This window comes from Heterodontus francisci, unplaced genomic scaffold, assembly GCF_036365525.1.
Source record: "Heterodontus francisci isolate sHetFra1 unplaced genomic scaffold, sHetFra1.hap1 HAP1_SCAFFOLD_51_1, whole genome shotgun sequence".
NCBI classification, from domain to species: domain Eukaryota; kingdom Metazoa; phylum Chordata; class Chondrichthyes; order Heterodontiformes; family Heterodontidae; genus Heterodontus; species Heterodontus francisci.
Window position 1 is genome coordinate 2494929 of NW_027141937.1, and position 5345 is coordinate 2500273.

Consider the following 5345-nt stretch of genomic DNA (forward strand, 5'->3'; position numbering starts at 1 on the left):
CCTTTTAAGTGTCCAATTTGAATTCCATTTGCCACTTTTCTGCCCACCTGACCAGTCTCGACCAGTCTATTGATATCTTCTTGCAGTATACAGTTATTCTCCTCACTATCAACCAAGCGGCCAATTTTCATGTCATCTGCAAACTTCTTGATTATGTCCAAGGGTCACTGACCAGAAACATTAAATCTGTTTCTCTCTCCACAGATGCCACCAGACCTGCTGAGCATTTCCAGCATTTCTTGTTTTTATTTCAGATTTCCAGCATCCGCAGTATTTTGTTTTTATGTCAATTTTTCTCTCTCTTGGCTCTTCACCGCTGCTCGCAAATGCCTCCAGTTCAGTGAAAAAAAAAGACTATGTGCTGTGGGACACATTAAAGCTTGGGGAAGCCACCATGGCGTCTCAATGGGAAAGGCTACAGTCTCAGGCCATAGTACAGTGAGGGGCTGGAACCCGTGTAAAACCCCTCAGGCTGTTTGCACCAGAGAATGTTTGATGTGTAATGTAAATACTGTAAATATAACCTGTGCAGGCAGGGATAGTGAGATACCTCATGTACATTATTGAATGAAACTGATCAGTATTGTACATTATGTAATATTAAATTTGAACTGCTTTGCAATGTAATTGCACAAATTTTATGAATAAAATACATTTTGTGCAAAAGAAAGCAGCTTTCCTGTCAACACACACCTTGTCTCAGGGCACAACTTTCCTGTGATCTTGTCACACCCAACTTCGCTCTGTATTCGTTCCTTTTACAGAGTGGAAGCTGATATTTGTCCCGTTTTAAATTGCTGAACCGGACCTTCCTCCCGCCACTTAAAGTTAACAGATTGACAAATGAAAATCATTCCTAAAATAGCACCAGGATTTTATGATGGAAAATACAGTAAAACAGAACATAAAATGAGAGATCATAAAATTGTTGCCTGAAAAATTGAAATTTTCCATCACTTCAATTCCTTCCTGCTCTGGAATTGCCGGGCTTTTTCCAATTGGAAAATTTCAGCCAATGAGAACTTCTATTTAATTTATGTGACACTCCGATTGGTTAAGAATTGGATTGAGAAGAGGATGACCAATCAGAGACAGAGTCAAACTGCGGGGATTCCAGGCCCCCAGTAACTGAGCTGAAACTGTTCAGATTGACAAACCCTGGCAGCAGCTTCACACATTGGACACTTCACACTTCACAAGGGCTGGTGTGAGAGAAGCTTCAGATCCTGTCATTACTCTCTGACTCATTATTCATCTCGAACCAAACAATTAGTAAATGTGAAGCAGTGAAGAGACTTTTCACTCTCACTGCAGAATGTGTCATCTGGGGAAATAAGGAACTATTGCATTCGGAGATTCCAGGTACATTCCTCCCTGAACAAATCCATTCCTAACATTCCCGATCACAGCCTATCCCCGCTCCTGTTGTCACCCGACTCCATCTGAATTGGAGAAACTCAGGTGTTGGGGTTTGAGTTGTGAGGTGGGGTTTCTCCGCCAGTGTTACTGTCTTACAAACTCACCCCCTGAATTTGTGAACTGAGACTGCACCGAACACATCTCCAGTTAGAGTGAGGGCCGGACATCCTTCTGTTTTATTACAGAGAGTGGGGAAAGGGCTGGGTGGAGGGGATGTCAGGGAGTCACCAGGGATCCTCGATTTACTCCAAATCATTTCCATGTGGAATCTGCAGACGGGGCCGGGACAGGGATCATTTGATCAGGGGATCAGCTCTTTCCTGAGAGATGTGGGTGGCTCTGAGAAGAGCCTTTGTGTTCAGATGTTTACAAGTTTCCCGCGCTCTTTCACTTCTTTCCAGACCCTGCTTTCTGAGCCTTCGCTGCTTTCGGCTTGACCTTGCTCTTCCATGTCTGCACTTTCTTCAGCGCCTTTCCGCCCGCCGCATTCTTGCCTTTTTTGACCTTCTTCACAGGAGACGTTTTCTGAAGCGTTGCTTTCTTCACCACCTTATTTGGCATTGCCGCCGCCTTTCTGCTCGTTTTCTTGGCTGTTACTTTCTTTGTTGTCACTTTCTTGTCTGCTGGTTTCTTCACTAAAGATTTCTTGTCTGCTGGTTTCTTCACTAAAGATTTCTTGTCTGCTGGTTTCTTCACCTTCTTTCCCACTTTTTCCTGGGTTTTCCTTCTTGCTGATTTTGAAGGAGGCGGAGGCTCCCTGTCCCTTGCTCTGCACCAGGGAGCCATTTTTCACATTCCTCTTGATACTTTGCTTGATCTGGGTCTTGAGCTTCTCCTGAGCGGTGGAAGACCTGCAAGGAATCAACTACCAGCTAGCGTATAAAGCGAGACCAAGGCTCAGGGCCTTCAGTTACCTGGAGGGGAGTCGGAGAGGCAGCGTATCCTGTGAGGAACCACAATCCAGGAAGGATGAGAAGGTTATTGTCAGGGTACAGAGGAGATTAAGTTAAAGATTTACCAGTTTATAAGCAAGTGCAGAGCCAAGGAACGGTGCTGAGGCAGATCAAATAAGAGGAAGCTGTGATCAGTTGGAAGGCAAGAGTGATTAAATGACAGAAGAGATGATGGTGCAAGGCAAAAGTCAGGGAAAGAATAAGTAACATTTTGTAAGCACAGATAGCAGGAGTGGGGTTTGAACCCACGCAGACACTAAGTCCAACGCCTTAACCACTCGGCCATCCTGGTACATTAACCCACCACTGAAAATGAAATTTAATGTGATCCGGGTGCCATTTGGCCTTTTACAATATAAAGTTATGAAACCTCTCCCATGCTAAATTGGACCCTTCATTATTTATGAACCTCAATCGGATCACCCCTCAGTCTAGGTTTCTCGAAAGTGTAGGGTCCCAACTCTTTTAGTCTAACTTGATAACCAAGATGTTTTATACTGGGAATTAGTCGAATGTCTCTCCCCTGTACCCTTTCCAAAGCCTCAATATCACCCATCATGTGAGGAGACCAAGACTGGATGCAATATTCCAAGTGAGTCCTGACCAATGTTTCATAAAAGGACAAATTCGGGACATCTCAGATACTGAAGGAGTCCGTGTCCAGAAGCAGCAAGACCTGGACAACATTCAGACTTGGGCTGCTAAGTGGCAAGTAACATTCACACCACATAAGTACCAGGCAATGACCATCTCCAACAAGAGAGCATGTAACCATTTCCCTTTGACGTTCAACAGCATTACCATCGCTGAATCCCCCCACCATCAACATCCTGGGGGTTCCCATTGACGGAAGCTGAACTGGACCATTCATGTAAATACACTGGCTACAAGGGTAAATCAGATAGTGGGAATTCTGTGATGAGTAACTCAGCTCAAGGCACTAGGTGAAATGCTCATTAGGAGAGCTGGAAAAATGGACTGGTCAGGTGTGCAGAAAAGTGGCAAATGGAATTCAACTTGGAGAAATGTGAGGTGATGCCTTTGGTGAGGTCAAACACAGCAAAGGAATACACAATTAATGGGAGAATACTGAGAGGTGCAGAGGAAGTGATGGACCTTGAAGTGAATGTCCACAAATCCCTGAAAGCAGCAGGATAGGTTGATAAGTTGGTTGAGAAGGCTTATGGAATCCTTTCCTTTATTAGCCGATGTATAGAATATAAGAGCAGGGAGGTTATGCTGGAACTGTATCAATCATTAGTTAGGCCACAACTTCAGTTCTGTGTGCAGTTCTGGTCACCTCATTACAGAAAGGATGTAATTGCACGAGAGAGGTTACAGAGGAGATTTACGAGGATGTTGCCAGGAATGGAAAAATGCAGCTATGAGGAAAGATTGGATAGACTGGGGTTGTTCTCCTTGGAATAGAAGAGGCTGAGGGGAGATTTGATTGAAATGTACAAAATTGTGAGGGTTTCTGGATAGAATGGATGGGAAGGGTCTATTTACCTTAGTAGGGAGGTCAGTGACTAGGGGGCATAGATTTAAAGTGATGTGTTGAACAATTAGAGGGGAGATGAGGAAAGGTTTATTCACCCAGAGGGCTGTGGAAGTCTGGAACTCACTGCCTGGAAGGGTAGCTGAGGCAAAAACCCTCAACTCATTTAAAAGGAGTCTGGATGTGCACCTCAAGTACCTGAACCTGCAGGGCTACGGTCCAAATGCTGGACAATGGGATTCAGCTGGGTGGCTCGTTTTTTGGCCTGCCTGTGCTGTAAACTTTCTATGTTCTATGATTCTATGCAGACACAATGGGCCGAATGGCCTCCTTCTGCACTGCAATCATTTTGTGATTTTTGACTCTCCAAAACTTGTCAACCATCTACAAGGCACAAACCAGGATGAGTGCAGCACCAACAATACTCGAGGAACTCGACACTGTTCAGGACAATGCAGCCACCTTGATTGTCACCCCATTCACCACCTTAAACATTCACTCCCTTCACCACTGATGCACAGTGGCAGTAGTGTGTACCATCTACCAGATGCACTGCTGCAACTCACCAAGGCTCCGCAGACAGCACCTTCCAAACCGAAGACCTCCACCACCTTGAAGGACAAGGGCTGCAGATGCATGGAAACACCACCATGTGCAAGCTCCCCTCCAAGTCACACACCATCTGATCTGCAAATATATCGCTGTTCATTCACTGATGCTGGGTCAAAATCCTGGATCTCCCTTCCTAACAGCACTGTCGGTGTACCTACACCATTTGGAGTGCAGCAATTCAAGAAGGGAGCTCACCGCCACCTTGTCAAGGACAATTAGGGATGGGTAACAAATTCTGGCCTTGCCAGTGTCACTCACATCCCATGAAAGAATATGCCTCATTTTATGCTCAATTGTCCTCTGAATGCAGCACAACCCTCTATTTGCTCCAACTGTCACATCACAACATTGCTGCTGTACCTTTAGAGATCTGTGCACTAGAACATCCAGATCTCTGCTCAAAATTATTTTCTTTTTTCCACCTACTTTAATGTTTTTCCCTGAAGGGTGTATGAATGTTGAGCATTCACCCTGTCCACATGAATAACACTGCACTTACCCAAATTAAACATCATTTACCAGTCATGAACCCAATCTCCCAACACATTAAGATCAGCCTGAAAAAGTTGACTATCGTTTACAGTCGGAACACTCGCACAGATCTTCAAATCATCTGTAAATCTACAGATGGTGCCCCCTCCACCTACATCCAGATCATTAATAAAAATAGTAAAGAGCAACAGACCCAACACCGATTCCTGTGGTACACCACTGGTAACTGGTCTCCAAACAGATCCAGATCCATCTGTAACTACTTTCCGCCTACGTCCTGACAGTCAGTTCCCAATCCAGATCAATATATTACCACTGATACCAGGGACTTTAATCTTACAGAGAAGCCTCTTGTGTGGAACCTTATCAAA